This window comes from Sinohyriopsis cumingii, chromosome 2, assembly GCF_028554795.1.
Source record: "Sinohyriopsis cumingii isolate HCF-2022 chromosome 2, ASM2855479v2, whole genome shotgun sequence".
NCBI classification, from domain to species: Eukaryota; Metazoa; Mollusca; class Bivalvia; order Unionida; family Unionidae; genus Sinohyriopsis; species Sinohyriopsis cumingii.
The window spans coordinates 66805226-66825022 of record NC_142962.1 but is presented as its reverse complement, the minus strand read 5'-3'; positions in this window follow the sequence as shown (position 1 = coordinate 66825022).

Below are 19797 nucleotides of genomic sequence, written 5' to 3'. Positions count from 1 at the left end.
TTTATGTTTTTGGTCTGCTTCAGAAACGAGAATTATGTCAAAGTGATGCCAAAACTGACTAAACTGGCGGAAAGAAAACCTTCAACAACTGCACGTTATTCGCTTGACAACCAGCGTTGTCATGAAGAGATTAGTACAACCAGAATGTGCTAGGTGCAGTGATACAATCCGTACACCACAATAATAATAATAATAATAATAACCATTACGACATAACTGTAACAATCATCATCATCATTTATTATATGTAACTGATGAAAAATTCAAATCAAAACTTGAAATTATTGCATTAATCATGTTAAACAAATTAAATTAAATTTGATACATATGCTTGATACAGAGTATTTGAGGCAGTTAATACATGAGTTGTACATAAAATATAATGTATCTAAACATAAGTATTACACCTAAATGACAAAAACTGTTTTCGTATTTCTTGGTTGCTAAGGGATTAAATAATTCTTATTATAAATTCCAAAGTTCACATATTTATTGCAAGAATAAAAGCATCACTGGTGGATGTGTGTTCTTGAGCTATGTCTATGACCTTATTGCTTAAGGGTTATTGGTAATACTAATTGGTTCAATGGGTGGGCGGGTGTAGTATAGCCAGACATCACGTATAGTACGTACTGAGTTTAAAGTTGTATATTATTCACTTAAAGAAAACTAATTTTCATTTAAGTGTTCAGGTACAATATGTTTTGCGGAAAATGTATTGATCTGAGCTAAATTTGGCTATATTATATTTTATTGTATGCTCATTTTTGCGTCCGTTTACTTTACATTGTCAGAATTGTGCAGTATTTTGCGATACTGAACACTTTGATATTGCACGTACGTGAAAATACCGTTCTGATCATTGGAACAGTTATTTAGAAGAAATGTTCGTAACTTTTCTTAAATGGAATGGTTCAGACCATGACCAGCGCTCTCTGTGGTATACAACAATAGCATAGAAAAGCATACTGAGTCAAAGGCTGACGCATATTTATCAGACACGTACGATTCTATAAATCAAGGTACTAAATTCGAGGAAAAATGCAACTGAAGGTTTTAGTATAAAAGTAAGGGTCTCAGAGCCAATAAGCCAAGACGACGCAAAAAATTTATTGTCGCTGGCTACATAGACTGCCACATAGCAGCCGCTTTGCAATATTCCAAGCTAACTTTTTTGATACTGTGTTTCGAATTTAGGCTAGCGATAGACGCCATATAGGTCATAGCTGGAGTCCCAACAAACAGTACGCAAGTGACAAATTAAAAACATGTCTTCTTTAGTTGGTAATACAAATGGCAAAAAAAACAAAACATTTTGCGTAATGAATTTCCTCAAAATATACTTTTTTAGTTCTGCAAATCCGCATTACATGAGCTATGGAATGGTTTCTGATACTTGATTATGTACCGCGAAATTGTATCGTATTTTCAACTACATTTCTAACTACAACAACATTCTCCTTATTGCACTTAAACTAAATAGAACATGTTACTCCACAGCGACTTTTGATAATTTCAATTGAAAGAGTTCATATTTTCCCTACATAATTCAACGACATTCAGCGACAGAACAGAAACACACATGCAGCTGAATCAAGACTCTATCCTCTCATTTGAAATCACGTGCACTTCATGTGAAATCGATACAGCTAAACCCAGCCCATAATCAGCGGTATTGAGAGGAATCGACGAAAGGAACCAAAATCCATTCGTTCTAGACCAACTGGAAAAGTTGTTGCAATGCCCTTTCCTTCACAATATGACTCTGTTTTTGTGTATTAATAAGTCAACGGTTGTGTATTTATTTTGAAATACAGAATAAATTCAATTACATTGTTTCTTGTAGTTTATTTTTAATAATTATGCCTTAGGTAGAATAGCAGAATGAGTATAAAATAAAAAGGTTCCTGAGTTTGTATGGCAAAATAGGAACTCGTTTTCTCAGAATAATACTCCATTCCCAAAGGTCGTGCAGTATTGGTCCGAAAAACACGTTCATATTTTCCCATACAACTGCAGTAACCTACTTTACGCGCAATAGAGCATGACATTGACACAGTATTGAGATATTCCATTGTAATTATCGTGTTGTATGAGGACTAATGAAGATGCAAGGAGAGTCACATTTTCATATACATTGGGCCTTGTGTACAAAGCACGTGGCAAACATCACTATGCTAAGCAATGGGGGCCGCCATATTGGTCTTCTTCAAGTCAACCCTGTCCATTGACTGAGTCATATTACACGCGCACCTGTAACCTGATGACTCTTAAACTTTCCATATTGAGAGTACAGTTATGATCGGTACTGATGATAGGATAGATTACAGCAAAACGTTCCTGAAATACATACTATAAAATTAATTATTTTCTTGTTTACACATTTATTTTGTTTTATCAAAGTCAAGGCCTAAATAAACTTCACTTGTATGCATAAATGGGATATATATTGGATTTGATTTCAATTATGAACACTATTAACGTCGTGGTATGCGTTTTCGCTAGTGTGAGAATGTGCTTTCCGCAAAACAAGAGCATGAATCAAATTAGGAAGCAGACAAATCTTAACCAAGTTACAAACTCATCAGGTATAATATATCATCAATTGCATGTTTTACAAGATGGCGTACCGCTCCGGTGGCCTAGTGGTTAGAGCGTCCACCTCAGATGCGGGAGGTCGTGGGTTCTATCCCCAGCCGAGTCATACCAAAGACTTACAAAAATGGTACTAACAGCTGCCTAGCTTGGCACTCAGCATTAAGAGGTTAGTGTTAGGACTGGTCGGGCTGGTGTCAGGATAACGTGACTGGGTGGGACATAGTGCTACATGTCTGCGGCATGATGCCCCATCCACTATAAACTGTCACACTGCAGACATCGTAGCGATATGACTGAAAAATTGTTAAAGCTACGTTAAAAATCCAAATCACACACTCACACACACACACATACACAAGATGGTATTTCTTTAAGGTCTAGTGGCTGTCATGATCGTCACTAATCTCAAAGGTTAAACGAAGTATAACGCAACATGTTTCATCACGGTGAATATGACATGTACATATCCATGTACACTGGATTGTACATTGCGTCGAATATGTCACGTATTCAGCCATTCAGTTCAGAATATTGGTAGATTATATATCTAAGCCATACTATCGCTCTTCTCTATCTCTGAGATATGACTGGATTATTGAAGTGTAAGATCTGCATTTCAAAATTTCAGTGGAAGCTCTATTTATGAAAACTTTTCAGGAATGAACAAAGATTTAAAATATAGGTACTTTCCTCACAATGAACTCATAACTTCACTGTGCCATTTTTGCATGATACAATTTTAATTATTCTTTGACGTATTTTAATGAACACATTAATATATAAATTGAGATAATTAAATGATACAATAGTGGGACTGAAAAATTACCAAACCTGATTCATTTAAGCAAACGATTGTGTACTGCATCGCGTTCGGCGTGGTAAAGATGTGAACTGCTTTTCCATCGGGAGCTCTTTCAGTTAAAGGTTAAAGCAAGGTACTTGAGCGGAGCAAAGAGAACACCAACTATTATTTTACAAGTAAAAGTTATATAATTTTTCTAAAGGGATATGAGTGATTTCTGGAAAGGTATAGTTTAGAAATTCAGCAGAGGTGAAACATGTTTCATAGTGTGGACTACATCAGTTTGAAACAGTGATGTAATACACAAGTACTAGGTATAATATGCATACTAGGACACAGCATACAGAAACAAGATTTAAAATACAAGTTAAAATGATACAATGCCTTCGTTTTGCGGTTCACATAATTGTACAGTGATGTAATAAACACAATATAATCATAACATGACTTTCACTTATGTGACACATCACAGTAAACGTAAAAGTGATATACAACAGAAAATAATGAAGGAGCTGTGTACACAAATAGCGACATAAGACACATGCAAAATGTTAAATACATTGTTAAATGTATTTTGTTAAATACATTAAAAAATAACCCAGAAGCGTATACTCAGTGCAACTGTATTGATACCTGATACACAAACACCACTAATTCAAATAAAAAGTAGTGTTCATCCAAAATAAATTAAGATGCATGAAAAGGCAGAATTTTAAGCAGAACCATAACAAAAATGGCTGACATACACAATTAACAGAAATGTCAATAAACACTGATTTTACGGTGGCAACAGTCACAGTCTGTATGAATTTTTCATTGATATATTTACACAAAAGGATCTCTCTACCGAGCGAATCAAAGTCTTGCGTGACTTTGGCTGGACATCTCTTGTTTCCCCTGTTTCCAAGGCCATCAAGACAACAGTCGTTGTCAGTTGGAGGTTCCCATAACGTACAGACTACAAACAATTTGCATCTAATCAATCAATAACAACAAATACGCAACTTATAACTTCACAACTGCGTGGTGTTTTCTTGTTTCTCATGGCATCTCCACTAAGCGAAAGACCGAGCATTAATACTTCCGGTTCCATCTCAGAGTAAGTCATAAACAAAGCCTCGAACTGCATTACACAAACACTCTACATGAACTCTTCTAGCACCTGCTTTTACAACCACAATGAAAAGCATTCCAAAATAAAGGACTGTACTGTGTCAATTGCCAAGGAACCAAATTTCATGCTTTTGATCCTCATTGTTTGCTTCCATTGGAATTATTCTACTGAATACGTTGAGTATTATTATCATTTACATTTGGTAAAATGTTGGCTGGTTTCATAACGAGTGGCAGTGGAAGGAAATTTACGTGGTTTAATGGAAAGATGAAAACATGTCCTATATAAATAAAAAAAAGATTTGACATTTTTTATACAAACTTAGACCAAATCAGTATATACATTACTAAGACACTCACAGAATGCTCTTTTTATGCCTATTCTATTGATGTATTTTGAAAAACTTTTATTGAGATGAAAATAAGTTTTTGAATTGTCATATTTAAACTTCACAAAAATTATATGCGTTGTGTTCCATTATGGCAGCCAATGATGTCAACCATAGTGGTCTGTGAGTAAATTAGTTAGGAATGTGTAGAGCTTCGGTAACCTCATCTAGTACATTGCTACCATGTTATATGGAATTCAACCACTAAGTAATAAAAAAGAAAAAAAAACAAAAAAAAAAAACAAAAAACAAACAACATTACAAACCTTTTACGGGATAGCAAAGCAATGTTCTTCCTTACAGGTGCATCATCCAATTCTCACTCTTGATTGAGTTTTTATTTTGATGCACACCATAAAGACGTGATCGCATGATATAATTAACAATTCAGTGTATATAATATAACAGATACATCACATTAAATTATGATTTTATTACATAATATAGTCAGGAACGTACATGAAATATTATCCAATATACAATGTATCACTAAAAATATACATCTTATTAGAAATGTTCATCATATAATAAATAATGCACAACATATAACAGAAACAGCACATGTTATAATAAGAAATGAACATCATATAGTCATAACTGTATATCATATTGTTCAAATGCACATCCTACAATGAAACATGCACATCATATAATGAAAAATTCACATAATGTAATAAAACATACACATCTTAAGAAATGCACACTATATTGAAAAACAAACACAGCATATAATATGAAAAGCATGCACAACATATAATAAGAAGTGCACGTTATGTAGTCTGAACATCATTATGGACCACTTAGGATTTTACATTTGCATGACCTCACATATCATCCATTATATATGTACTTTTCATTGAATAAAATAAATGAGTCGAATATTATTTTGGAAGAGCGAACGTGTACTGACATTTAATATGTAATTACCTGATTATGAGGGGAGGGGCACCTCATTTGGAAAATTGTACAGGGGATTCAATGCAAGAGCAATGAAGAGAGTCACATGACCCAAGTCAGTGAAGGTGTGTGTGTGGGGGGGGGGGGGGAGGGGGGCGGAATTCACATATGATTGGTTGCGGTATCTGATGGAACAACAGTATACAGCCATGCAATTTTAAATGGCTACAGGAGATAAGAGTTGTGGTCTTCCGTGTGGATTTGCGACTTTTTAAACATAGGATTTGATCTGTATAAATTCTGTACATATCACTAAAAGTACACTTCATCCGACCGTACCTCTAGTGCCGCAAGAAATACCGGTAGGGATCTGAAATGTACACTGATGTGCTGTAGACACTTTTGTCTGCACCAGTTTTGTGATTTAAATTAAAAAGCGAGATCAGCTCTAAAAGGCGTGGATCAGTATCAGCATAGATTCCGGGGGCTGTTTTATCGGACTTTGCCTTTCTGCGCATTGACGCCATTTATCACTTTGGTTTTCGAAAATAAGATCATACATTGAATATGATAGTTGCACAAATTGAATATACTTACAAGGTCGAGAGAAAAGGAGACAGGCGAAGAAAAACCCTCCAATGGATTTCTCTCCATCCAGCACTTTGACCGATGGCCAAATACTCGACAAAACATAACACTGATAAAACGCTGAAACACTAGATCAATAAAGGTTGTTATTAAAAGATACAATTTTGGTGTTTTTTTTACACTAATTTAAACATGAATTCTTCGTGCAAACTTGCACAGAATACGATTTGCTCCAATCAAAAAAATTTCTTTTTTAGGTTATTCGTTCCTAAGAATCCGAGACTGGTAAACTATCAGAAGACAAATTCATGCACAAGCGATCTGCAATTTGGTCAGATGAGGTACGAAATAATGTCGGACCACATGCGCCAAAGGAAGTCTTAAGTCTTTTATCGAGATTTTTAATTGGTTAGTTAAAGTATGTTAAATACTTTTCTTGCTTTCATTGTTTTTAGTAATTCCGTCATTTCGTCCCTCATGTCAGTCCGCGGCATAATGTATCCCTGTGGATTATGTTTTACATTCCCATGTATATAATGCCCAGGACACTCCCCAAATATATTCACCAAGAACAACAGATGAATTTAATGACAACCACGTCACACGTTTCTTTTACTTTGTGTCACCTTTTAGAGTGGGTGATGATAAGGTTGTCCTCAGATGAACAGGCGTATAACATGAAAGAGTTTGGAAAGACCTATACAGAAATTATCATTGATCTAGACAAATAATGATTGCGTAAATTCAAACCTTGAAAACGTTTCTCAAAATAGGCACGGAACAAATACAAATAAAAGCTTAGTTGTTACTTGTAAGGCTCTGTTTGGCATATATATATATAAATATAAATATATATATATATATATATATATATATATATATATATATATATATATATATATATATATTCTCCATCAAACGCACAACATTTGCAGTAAAATCACAAACCATTTGTTGACCATTCCGTCATCGATTGTGCGATAAAGTTTGTACATTTTCAGTCAATCCAGTTTTTACAATTATGACACCGAACTGCATTGTTAATGAAATGTTTAGTGCAGACAGAGCAAGGAAAATCACTCAGTTATAGCAGAAGAGAGACTGAACTGAACATTTGAGGAAAAAACTAGCGTGTAAGTGTCTCCGAGTGATTACTGAGCAAAGAAGTACTCATTTTAATATATCGTTTCCGTGGGCTCTCTTATCACCACTATTGAACACAAAGGTGTAATAATCTCAGGATGACGACCGCATTAAAATCACAAAAAATGAGTAGGTATTAAACATTAGGGTGTTCAGGACTAGTGATTTTTAACACGCTAACATTTATTATTAACACTGAAATAATATGAAAAAGATTGCAAAAGCCTACACAGAATTGCTTAGAAATTTTCAAATACTTCTGTTAAAAATATAAATATAGGAAGTTTAAAATGAAGTTTGTTTTCTGACTGTCATCCTTCTGAAAAATGTTTATTTAATAAGTGTTCTTTAATAGACGTGAAGACAAATAAATTCTATGTTACTTCTATGTTTCATAACTTTATTTATGGCAGTAGATATCAATATGAAATATGGTTTTCCCATATAATTTTCTGGCAGAATTAGTTTTTCCTCGTGATGATTTGCCCACGCATCATCTGCACTAAATATTAGACTTTTGCATTCAAATCCTCTATATGTACCTACCGCAATCATTGTAGTCGCAACTACTATTTTGAACCGACCCCTCGAAAGGTCACTGTGCATGAAGAAACAGCCGCTGCTTGGATGAATATATTCGTGTCTCAGCTGAATATATTCGTGTCTCAGCTGAATATATTCGTGTCTCAGCTGAATATATTCGAGTCTCAACTGAATGTCTGAATCCTTTATTTCCTCAAGTGCGGAAAAATTACACTACTATTTCTCTTTTAATGTAATTTAAGTTAAATATCAATGTCATACTTTACTGCGAATATCTGAATTACAAACAAAACCTCAATTTTGCTTACAATGTGTAGCATTTAACTCGTTTGTACGCTTACTCTTGAATCTTCGTTATGTGTTGATATTACACAATTATTCCGTTATTTAATTTTATTCTGTTACATACCTTTATGCCAATTAATCTAATAACCCCGTGAACAAGCATCTTGACAGGAAAAAAATGTCTTCGCAAAGGTGGATAAAAATTTGCAGCATAAGCAAAGCAAACGTTACATTTAATTTGAGGAATGGCTATAGAAATCAATCTTTCTGAACGTCATATTTGTGCGCAAGGCTCTTCTCGAATTCAATAATAGATGTGTATGCGTGCCAAATGTAAATCTGGTGCCCAGTTAAGTTCTAAAGAAAAAGTGCCCCATAGGCAGGATGGATAAATACACAAAGTCATGTTTTAATTGGCGGAAAAGAGGAATCTGTGCTTGAACTCGATATTATTGGGTATTGAAGTTATGCAAAGCAACTGCAGAGACTTTTTATTCTTTGTTATACAGCCATAAATGCAAGCTGTTGCTATGCAACAACTTGTTAACTGCAAAGACTGAATGACTTATTGGATACGAGATAAATTACACAAAATTCGTATTGACCGATAGACTGACATGAATCAGCTATTCGCGTATTAAATATAAACCAGTACAACATCATAATTGTAAATTTATGCATAAAAATTCCAATGTTGCAAATATAACAATACAAACACATGCTTCTTATCCATTGGCAATCAGTTGAAGAAGATACACTAAATCTTCATTTTCGTGACTACACACCATTCGGCTGAAGGACTCACAGTACTTCAATTCCCACAGTGTTTTTGGCATCCGTTAGTCTCGAGAGACAATGGAAGTGCGCCCATGAGAGATGTCCTGGTTGGTGGTTGTGCAGCGCCTGCTATGGCTATGTAGTCCAACATGGGAGTGGCAGTCCTTGCTGTACTTGAAGGTTGCGTCTGGTGTTGGTTGGAACTGCTTCTTCTTCCTCTGCGATCGTTTTGCATCAGCTAGCAAGCGTAGCTTGTCCTCGCCGGCTTCTGACCAGTGATCAGAGCATGTCGCCAGCTTGATCTGTCTAGAGAGAGCTCTTCCCAGGTGTTGACATCGATGTCAAGGGCTTTCGTGTCGCGCTTGCAAACATCCTTGAAACGGAGATGTGGCCATCCGATCTAGCTTTTGCCAGAGGCGAGTTTCGAATAAAGAATGTCTTTGGGGATGCGTCCGTCATCCATCCAATGTACATTGCCCAGCCATCTGATGCGACGTTGGCGGAGGAGTATGACCATGATGGGAATCTTGGCACCTTCGAGCACCTTGTTGTTTGTTACTCGATCGCTCCAGGTGATCCCGAGTATGCGTCAGAGGCATCGCTTGTGAAACGCGATTAGTCTTTTCTCTTGTGAGGCACAAAGAGTCCAAGTTTCACTGGCGTACAGAAGAGTACTTAGCACGCAGGCACGGTACACGGTGATCTTAGTGTTCAGGGTCAACATGATGTTGTTCCACACTTTCTGCGACAACCTGGAGAGAGTTGTTGATGCCTTTCCGATCTGCTTGTTGAGCTCAGCATCGAGCGAGAGGTTGTTGGTGATGGTAGAGCCGAGGAACATGAACTGACTGACCACCTCAAGTTCGTAGTTGTTGATGATGATGCATGGGGAGTCCGCGTCCTGAACCATCACGTTTGTTTTCTTTAGGTTTATGGTCAACCCAAACTCATCGCATGCTTTAGCAAAGCGGTCCATCAGGCCCTGTAGCTCAGCTTATGTGTGGGGGCTAGAGCGCATCGTCTGCGAAGAGTATGTCCCTGATGGTGACTTCACGCACTTTGCTCTTTGCCTTCAGTCGTACCAGATTGAACAGTCTGCCGTCTGATCGCGTGTGCAGGTATATCCCTTCTGTGGACGTCGCAAAGGCGTGCTTGAGCAGGACTGCGAAGAAGATGCCGAAGAGCGTGGGGACAAGGACGCAGCCCTGTTTCACTCCGCTGCGGATGTCAAAGGGGTCGGATACTGAGCTATCGTACTGCACCGTGCCTTTCATGTCATCGTGGAAGGACTGGATCATGCTTAGCAGCTTTGGAGGATCATGCTTAGCAGCTTTGGAGGGCATCCAGTGTTCTCCAGGATTGTGAAGAGTCGGTCTCTGTTGACCAGATCAAACGCCTTGGTGAGGTCTATAAAGGCCAGGAAGAGGGGTTTGTGTTGTTCTCTGCATTTTTCCTGCAGTTGCCTGACGGAGAAGATCATGCCGATTGTGGACCTCTCTGCGCGGAACCCGCACTGCGACTCTGGATACACGCTGTTCAGGATGACGGGTGCGAAAACTTTACCCACGATGCTGAGAAGGGATATGCCCCTGTAGTTGTTGCAGTCGCTTCTGTCGCCCTTGTTCTTGTACAGGGTTACGATGTAGGCGTCTCTCATGTGCTGAGGCACTGCACCCTCATCCCAGCACTGGCAGAGGAGATCGTGCAGGTGTGTGAGCAGCCGCACTTGATGACTTCTGCTGGGATGCCATCCTTCCCTGGGTCTTTACCTAAAGACAGTTTCTCTAAGGCCTTCTTTAGTTCGGCTACAGTAGGTTTCTCGTTCAGTTCTGCCATGACAGGAAGGTTTTCAATGGCGTTGAGGGCATCATTGGTCACGTGTTTCTCTCTAGAGTACAGTTCAGAATAGTATTCCACCAAACGCTCCATCTGCTTACCCTTGTTGTGAATTGTATCGCCTGTGGCAGACTTCAGTGGTGCTGTCACTTTCTTCGTGGGACCAATTGCTTTCTTTATGCCATCGTACATGTCTCTGATGTATGAGATATATGCTGATGACTGGATGCTCTGACAGAGCTGAAGCCAGTATTCACTGGCATCACTGCCGTGCTAATCTCGGCACGATGCTTCTGGCAGACCTGTATGCCTGTAGTGTCTTCTGGCAGGGGGATGGCTTGTATTGCAGGTGAGCACTGCGACGCTCTTCTATGGCTGGCATGAGTGTGGCGGAGTTAGCCTCAAACCAGTCATTGTTCTTTGATTGCTTCTTACCAAAGATCCGTGTGGCTGTGCTGTACACAGTCTCACTGATGTGATCCCATCTTTCTTTGGCACTGCCGTTGGGGGGGGGGTCTGAATCAAACGTCTTGGAAAGAACATAGGTGAATTCCTCAGCCTTGTCTGGACATGACGTTTTGCTCACATCTATGCGTGGTTTGCCCTCTTGCCTAGAGCGGTGGATCTTCTTCGGCTGAAGCTACATTTTGCAGCACACCAGCGAGTGGTCGGTGTCGCAGTCAGCACTGTGGAAGATACGGGTAAGAAGTACAACCTTCATGGCTGACCGTCTTGTAATGATCGAGTGCAGCTGGTACCAGTGTTTAGACCGGAGAGGCCTCCAAGACACTTTATGCTGTGGCTTTGTCTGAAAGAATGAATTGGTGATGCTGAGGTCGTGGTACGAGCACATCTCTAGAAGGCGTAGCCCATTCTCATTCATCTTTCCAACGCCAAACTTTCCAAGACAGGAGGGCCAAGAGTCATGCTCGGTACCCATCCTAGCATTGAAGTCGCCCAGCAAGATCAAGTTCTCTTCCTTGGGAATTTTGTCGATGAGCGAGTTTAACTCATCGTAAAACTCATCCTTGGTGTCCGTGGAGGCGCTTAATGTGGGAGCGTAAACGCTGATCAGGTTGACAGGCCCGTTTGTGGTGTGGAGGCGGAGGGATAGCAGTCTTCCACTTTCTTGTTGGCAGGGTTCTATCTTCCTTAGCAGAGTGTTCCTGACAGCGAATCCAACACCAAGCTCTCTGGCTTCGTCGACGCTCTTTCCTTGCCAGAAGAATGTGATAACCGGTAAACTGCTGCTTCCCGTGTTGTGTCGACGCTGTGGAGCGAAGCTGGAGTGTCCTCTCCAGGGCGCAAGCCTGGGCAGGGTCATATGGAGAATCAACTGTTTCCCATGCAGCTGACCCCCTCCCTCTCCACGCAGCTGATGGATCCAAGGAAAAGGACAAGCCGATACGTCATGGTACCAGCTGCGTCGCAGGAGTTGCCGAGATGACACTGAAAACAATGCCAAGTCGCCTCAGGGACTCCGTCTCCGGATTTTCTGTTGGGGTTTACTCTCTTAGCCTTTCCCATGAGAGGGTATAGTAGAAAGGCAGCGAAGGTTTGAAATCAGAGTTTACCTTCTCCTAGATGGGCGACCACCCAAGGTTAACAAGCCCCATCTGCCCGAATCATCTGTCATCCCTTCTACAGTCAGTTTAAACAGGTTTCGCCACTGGTGAAGGCCTGGAGCTGGATTTGTTTGTCAGAGGCTGTATCAGACGCAAGCCATTGGGAGATTTCCAAGGGAAGTGGGTTCTTATCTCCCACATCCATCCCCAGCGATGACAACCCTTGGAACCCAATTCCCAAAGTAAACCTATGTAAATACACCGATATTAAAAATTTAATAAATCAACATTTCTTAAAGCTTGTAATCAAACCTATGTTCATCAGTATAGACAAATCCTTGATGACAAGATCCGTGAAGAGAATATGATACGCGCCATTTTCTGGATCTACATGTGTTTAAAACATGTGCTTTCAATTCCGCAACAAAGAGTAAGGATCTAATTTCAGTAATGAGTTTTACAAACCCAAGTCTGTAAAAGGACTGAAATTCCATCAATAAAATAATACCTGTTTTGTTTCCAGTCACAACAAGGATAAGCTCTCAAAATATTCCTTTTACTAAAATCTTACTTTTGTTATCAGCCAGTCAAACACATTTATACTTTATCTTATCTTCACTCATTTCTTGACTTTTACTATTCTTCCATATCATTAGTACCGTGAGTCCTGAAGTTTAACCAGAGAGTGAACGCCTGGTTTCTCCAATCAGAAAATACATGGGAACGGCAGTATTCAATATATAGATTTTTGTAACTCTAGAGCTTGTCCATTTCTCTTTGCTATTCAATGAACTTGCCAAAACGAAAAAGGTATAAATAGTTAATACGACACCTGAACAATATTGAACATAATCTATCTGCATTCACCTAGCTATTTTGACTCTTTTAGGCAGAAACTTAAACCGAACTTACGAAGAACATAATAAACTTAAAGTTATAAGTTTATGTTCTAAATTTAAGAGAAAGGTAACAAACATGCTAATGCACAATTAGACATATGCATATTCCTTTTATACGGTTTACGACACAAACAAATAACATTTACATACACAAATACATTAACCAGTTATCTGTTTCCTTACAGTTTTGCAATGGTGAAGCCAAGATCAATACTAGTATTAGATTCTGAGAGAAGCTGTCAATTTAAGAGAGGAGAAGTTATTTAAAGCTATTTTCGTTACACAGCAAATTTTCGAGCTTCGATCAAAATACTCCTTCCAGTACAAAATTATTGGAATAAGACTTGACTAAGCGTCTTTTTTGGGCCAGTTCAAGAACCATTTCAGATCGGAATTTGAAACTGCAAATGAAAGACACAGCCTAAATAAAACCGCTGTCGAGGGTGGCATGTGTCTCTCAACTTTCGAATAACGTAAATTTCAAATGAACCGCTGACGAATTACATAGCCAAATAAGTGTTAATCAGTTGGCCTGACGGGACTATGCCCAACCAAGTAGAGAAAATAGAAAACATATTACTATTTAATCGACACAGTTTCAATTTTGTTTTCATTAAATATACTGCTGAAGCATTTTTATTAAAAGTGTTAATGTATCCTGTAAAGAAATAGCTATATGAATCAGAATTATCTGTTTTTAATATGAGTTATTATTGAATTGCCTAATTAGAACCAAGGATAAGTGTCATTCATCTCAACAGCCAGTGCCTTTTTAAGCTGAGGTACTCATAGGGCAACAAACCTTATGCCATCGTCCTCATTTATTTTGTGAGCCGGATATAACATTTGTGCACCATCTACTGGTCGTTTTATCTCATCCTGTCTCCATGTACCAGCGATAAGAACATTAATTAATATATTTAGCCGAATTCCGTCCCAGCCTTTACTGATATCACTGGACAACAAATTTTTACAAAAGTCATGTTACTGAAATAAAATTAGTCAATTCTTATCAATTTTTATGTGCTGAACACGAATATGACAGTCAAATTGCAAAATTGGCTCTAGTTTTTTTGTAATCTGCAAGAAATTAATGTTTACATAACGAAATGCATTCCAATAGTAAAAGGTCAACTGTAATAGCCTACCTATAAAAAATCAAGTCATTGACTACATCTTAGATTTCTTCGCCTGTCTCTTGTACAGCTGTTCGGGAGCATCTCTGAGGAGTGTCCAGCAGTAGTCAGCCAGCATTGTAGTGGACCATTTTCCCTGGTATCTTTGTTCCATTGTTGCGATATCTTGATGAAAACGTTCGCCGTGTTCATCACTAACAATACCACAGTTGCTAGGAAAGAAATCCAAATGGGAATGAAGGAAGTGAATCTTTAGAGACATATTGCAGCCAAGTTTCTTATACTTCATCAACATGTCTTCTACTAGTTCCTTATAGTTTTCTGCCCTAACATTTCCGAGGAAGTTTGTAGAAACTAGGCGAAAAGCATTCCATGCTTGTTTCGCGTCACCTTCCAGCAAGTTGTTGAACCGGTCATCTTTGAAAAGCTCTCGAATCTGAGGACCCACAAAAACTCCCTCTTTAATCTTTGCTTCGCTGAGTCGAGGGAATTTTTCATGCAGGTATCGGAATGCTGGCAAAGTCCGGTCAATGGCTTTCACGAAGTTCTTCATCAAACCTAGTTTGATGTGAAGGGGTGGTAGCAAGATTTTCTGAGCCTCAACCAGAGCTGGGTGTTGGATATTCTTCTCTCCAATGGCTACATTCTGCCTGTGAGTCCATTCCTTCCTCATGTAGTGCATTTCCCTTGCTCGGCTATCCCACTCGCATAAGAAACACATGTATTTTGTATATCCTTGCTGCAGTCCCATTAAAAGGGCAACTACCTTCAAATCACCACGTAGGTGCCAGCTGTACTTGTTATACTCAATGGAATTCAGTAGCTGCCTTAAGTTATCGTATGTCTCTTTCATGTGGACAGCATACACTACTGGAATAGATGGAAGAATGTTTCCATTGTGCAAAAGCACAGCCTTGAGACTCAGTTTCGAAGAGTCCACAAATAGTCTCCATTCTTGTGGGTCATGAGTGATTTTTAAAGCATTCATGAGGCAATCAATATCGGAACAGAATATCAGATTACTTTCCTTTCTGAAGAATGGCTCCAATTGCTGGTGGCGCTTTCGATATGCATTAATTGTGACATCTTCTTCTAGAAGATTCCATTGTTGGAGTCTTGATCCTAGCAATTCTGCCTTGTTCTTTGATAAGTCCAAATCACGAATCAGGTCATTTAGTTCTTCCTGTGTTATTCTGTGTGGGGTTGATGATGCACCACAGTGAAAATCTGGATCACTGCATGCTGATGGACCAGGGGAAGAACAGGTCGACTCACCTTTGTCTTCGTCAGATGAATCAAGAGAATATTCTGCTGGAGGTTCTGGAATAGGAAGTCCCTCACCATGTGGAACTGGTCTCAATGCAGACGGAATGTTTGGGTAGACTATTCTCGACTTCTTTCGCTTCGTTATTCCGCCGGAAAGAGGAGGAACCAAGCAGAAGTAACAGTCATTTAGGTGGTTGCTTGGCTCTCTCCACACCATTGGGACTGCAAACGGCATTGATGACCTTTTGCAATTCAACCACTGTGAAAGCTGTGTTGTACATGTAGCACAGCATATATGCGGAGCCCAAGGCTTGTCTTGGTCACCAACCTTGCATCCGAAGTAAAGATGATATGCCTTCTTCACTTGAGAATTGATACTTTTCTTCTGGTTGGCAAATGTCACTTCCCCACAAATATAGCAAAAATTGTCCGCGGTATTAACACACTTTCGAGGCATTACTGTTCTTTATTGTACGTAAATGGATAAAATAATAAGTTTTATGTAACAGTAGCTTGAACTGTCTCGCACAACGTCTAAAATATTTTAAATGCTGAACCTATCTGATTGGGCTTTATATAGTACACTGCTTACGTCAGCTTCAGCAGCCGCCTGGCATTAGTATAATAGGCCTACACATGTATAGTACACTGCTGACGTCAACTTACTTCAGCAGCCGCATGGCATTAGTATTGCATTGCATCAGAAAATGATGTAATCAACTGTGGATGATGTGAGCATGATGGTATTATGCAATGTTACATCATTATTCCGGATGTTGCTGCAGTCCTACTGGAGAAATTTACACAGTGAAACATAGAAAATGAGGTATATGAATATCTTCAAAACGAGAGCCAATACAAATTTTTCACGGTTATATTCGTGTTCGGCACACCAAAATACTACAGATTAGGGCCTTTTCAAGTCAGTAATGATTTCACTGTTGACCAGTGTATTTGACGTATATGGGGCAATTACGGTCCTTTTGCTTAATTTCTCAAATAATATTGTCACAAGCCTCGTCTACAGTATTATGACAAACATTGCCGAAATGTGGGAATTGATAAGACTGTATGGAGCCCCAGTTAGTTTATCCGTTGATCTGGTTAGTGAACACCGTAAATAGGTGAACTAAGCCAACTATCAGTTGGTGCTAGACTTTGAACGAATGTACAAGAACTAAATAGCAAATATATTAAATGAATTTCAATCAAATTCCCTTATAACACATTTAATTTTATAGTTAAAAATCTAATGAGAGAGTTTTTGTAGGTCTTTAAAATCATTACTTTTTCTTACTCAACTTCATGACATTTACTGTGCTTTAGATTACTGCAAGAGTACCTTTTCACTTTTATTTACAGTAAATTACTATGAGAGACATTTAATTATTTGTATTTAGTAACATTTATTAATTTACAGCTAGTAACATTCGGTGATATTAATATTTAGAGATATTCAGTGTGTAAATGTTTGCACACCTGAATAGTTAGTATGCCTAAACAGTGCCATTATTGCCCTCAGTCAACAAGAGGCACGCGGAATCTCGCGTTGTTAAAGGGTTCAACGCCATTTTTCAGCACAGGTAAGGTTATACATGGCGGTCAGTATAAATGGTGGAGGAAGAAACCGGGAAAACATTGGCTGAACCGAGAGTCGAGCCCACGCAAACAGAGGTGAGATGGCAATGATCCGTAATGGTGAGCTCTTTAGACCATTCGGCCACTCAGGGCCCCGTGCAGACTAGTAATATTGCAAGCAGGAATGATACAACATCGGCTGGATGAAGATACAAATCGAAGATACAATATGGTTAAGGATGATACAATCTGGCTAAGGAAGATACAAGCATGATAAATGAAGAAACATTCAAATTAAGATCAAACAAACTAGCATTGTAGAAAGAAGACAACAGAAAGTTTGTTTCGATAAACGAATAAAAAAATGAACAGATTACTTATGTTTCAAGAGATAGAGGACAAAATGAGTTGGAAGAAATAGAGAATATGCATCACTGGACCTTAGATCCGTCGATGAGGAACTGGAAGTTTTGGACGAGGGCATAGAAAAGGCAAAGGAAATTGAGGAGCATAATGCTGGAAATACTGTTTGTACTCGGGTTACTTCACTGATATCGTCTAGAATATTTACAAAGTGGAAACATTGCTGAAGAAGAAATGTAAAGAGGGAGAAGATCAAAGGTTGACACGCAAGGTTATTTAAGTGTATGCGAGTTAATCCTTTCTTACTTCATAAAAGTAATAGGATGATTTCTTAAAATTCCATGTTTTGCGTCTACATCTGTCCTCTTTTGTACTTCTCATCTATAATTAAAACGTAGTGGCGTGTCTTCGCTGATAAGGTCTCCCATGTAGTACATGTATTAGCGCATACTTTCATTTATGCAGCCTTCATATCGTTGAAGTGTCAAAAGACCAAGTGTTGTTAGCAGACTTACGGAGATAAACTAGGAATCAATTTGATAAAAAAGATATTGATATTTGCCTCTAGTCCTTTTATTGTTTTGTCTATCTATTTCAAATATAGTCTGACTGCAATGCGTAGCAGAGTGGGGCGATCTTGAGCCAAACTGGACCTCAAAATCAAATATGGTATAAAAAAATCTACAGCTAAACAAGAATTTAACATTTGACCGCTGATACGTCTGTTGTGTTCTGAATACATTTAGTGTGCTGAATTTCTTAATTCTGATCATACGCTACATTTTATTCAGACAAAATGTCAAGTGGTTCTCCTATTTGTGTATTTAGTGTTGAAATGACAGTGTACTGACTTATAAATCGGTTTCATCTGTTGTCGACATAGACCTGAAATGCCGTTGCATAATGAGCAAGAGATTATGGCCTAAGTTGTTTGTACTACTGTAAAGACCCAGATCTGCAGGCACATTATTGGACGTCAGTACTGGGTCTTTGAAGTTGCAGTTGGAACCAAATCACAAGCGAGAAGATGCCTTATATAACACTGCGAATAACAGTGATATGCGTTCTTAAAATTTGCTCTGATCAAAATGCTGTGTTCGAAGAAATTTTGTTTTATTCCTTATATGCCATTTATCCTTATTTGCTGATGTTTGCAAGATGTTCAGTTAAGTACAGTACTTATGACATCTTATGTAACTCGCAGAAGCATAATTATTACAAGGATGTAAAAACAAATTTACTGTCAATTCCACTGACTTTAAGATAATAAAAGAGTTGATGCTTACGACTTTGTTCAGTGTCGACCTCAGTAAATTATTGAAAATATTATTTCAGATTGTCATAATGGTGATGGTCCTTTAATTGGATTTTTCTCTCATTAAATAACGCTACCAAAATAACATATACAGGGGAAGTATTTTTCAGGAAACCCAGTCATATCATCTTGTATCACCTTTGTTTATCATCTGTGATCATGCCTAATTAGACAATTCTAGTATGCCACCGAAACGGTTAGAGACTTAACGAAATGACTTGCGTCGTGTTGTTTCGGAATCTTAGTTTCTCGCAACTACATGTAAAGAATTCTTGGAAGGGCTTGTAGTTTTGTCCTCAGTATATTCAGTCTGTTGAAGTCAGTTCTTTTATCCTCATGTCTATCATGGTAATATAATCTACATTAACTTGACAGAGATTTGTTTCAAAAAAAGCTAAATCTTGACAAATAGAGTTCAAGAAGAACTATGCTTGGTGTCATCATTACGCAAGCTTTTACAGACTAATAAACTGAGTTGACTAATTTTTTGCATCTCTTAGTAGGACGTGTGACTTCTCAACATGTGTCAGTCATTCATCTAATCGAATACCACATGCAACATCATGGAAATTTCAAAAACCTAATTTTGCACATTTCAACGATGCCAGTAAAATTGACGACACTGATATCAATTAAATTTGCAGTTTAAAGAGAGTATGACAAATTTTGTGAACTTTCTGTCTTGTACACTTATTGTTAATGGA